General features: G+C 39.2%; 1 non-coding gene across 1 annotated transcript; it reads left to right on the top strand.

The window, feature by feature from the left end:
- Positions 1–247: 247 nt before the first annotated feature.
- Positions 248–355, top strand: LOC112713863 (small nucleolar RNA R71). Its single transcript, XR_003158824.1, has one exon. It is a non-coding gene; the product is annotated as a small nucleolar RNA R71 (small nucleolar RNA).
- Positions 356–1,185: the final 830 nt, after the last annotated feature.

The raw sequence follows: 1,185 nt of genomic DNA, 5'->3' as shown, positions 1-1,185 counted from the left end.
TGTTCTGAGCCAATATGGTATTTAGAGTATCAATCTCAAGAACTCCTTTCTTCTGATTCGTCCCATTGTTCACAGGATTCCTTTCTGAAGTGTACATGAATTAGTTATTTGCAACAATTTCAATGAGTTCTTGAGCTTCTGCAGGCGTCTTCTTCAGATGAAGAGATCCTCCAGCAGGGCTGTCCAATGACATCTTGGACAGTTTAGACAGACCATCATAGAAGATACCTATGATGCTCCATTCAGAAAGCATGTCAGAAGGACACTTTCTGATCAATTATTTGTATCTTTCCCAAGCTTCATAGAGGGATTCACCTTCCTTCTGTCTAAAGGTTTGGACTTCCACTCTAAGCTTACTCAATTTTTGAGGTGGAAAGAACTTTGCCAAGAAGGCATTGACTAGTTTTTCCCAAGAGTTTAGGCTTTCTTTAGGCTGTGAGTCTAACCATATCCTAGCTCTGTCTCTTACAGCAAAAGGGAATAGCATAAGTCTGTAGACCTTAGGGTCAACCCCATTGGTCTTGACAGTGTCACAGATTTGCAGGAATTCAGCTAAAAACTGATGAGGATCTTCCAATGGAAGTCCATGGAACATGCAATTCTGTTGCATTAGAAAAACTAATTGAGGCTTAAGCTCAAAGTTATTTGCTCCAATGGCAGGGATAGAGATGCTTCTCCCATAGAAGTCGGGAGTAGGTGCAGTAAAGTCACCCAGCACCTTCCTTGCATTGTTGGCATTGTTGTTGTTTTCGGCTGCCATGTCCTTTTCTTGTTTGAAGATTTCTGTTAGGTCCTCTACAGAGAGTAGTGCTTTAGCTTCTCTTAGCTTTCGCTTCAAGGTCCTTTCAGGTTCAGGGTCAGCCTCAACAAGAATGCTTTTGTCTTTGCTCCTGCTCATATGAAAGAGAAGAGAACAAGAAAATATGGAATTCTCTATGTCACAGTATATAGATTCCTTGAGATGTCAGAGGAAAAGAAGAATAGAAGGAGGAGGTAGAAGAAGAAGAATTCGAACTTATCAAGAGAGATAGAGTTCAAATTGTTGATAGTGGAGGAGTGTTAGTCCTTAAATAGAAGGATGTGAGAAGAGGGGAAGAATTTTCGAAAATAAATTAAAAGATTTTGAAGAAATTTTTGAAAAATTGAAGAATGATTTTCGAAAATTAAAGTTGGGAAAGAAATAAA

The sequence above is a fragment of the Arachis hypogaea genome, chromosome 9 (assembly GCF_003086295.3).
Source record: "Arachis hypogaea cultivar Tifrunner chromosome 9, arahy.Tifrunner.gnm2.J5K5, whole genome shotgun sequence".
Lineage (NCBI taxonomy): Eukaryota > Viridiplantae > Streptophyta > Magnoliopsida > Fabales > Fabaceae > Arachis > Arachis hypogaea.
Note: the sequence above shows the minus strand (reverse complement) of the source record. Positions and strands in the feature narration are given on the sequence as shown.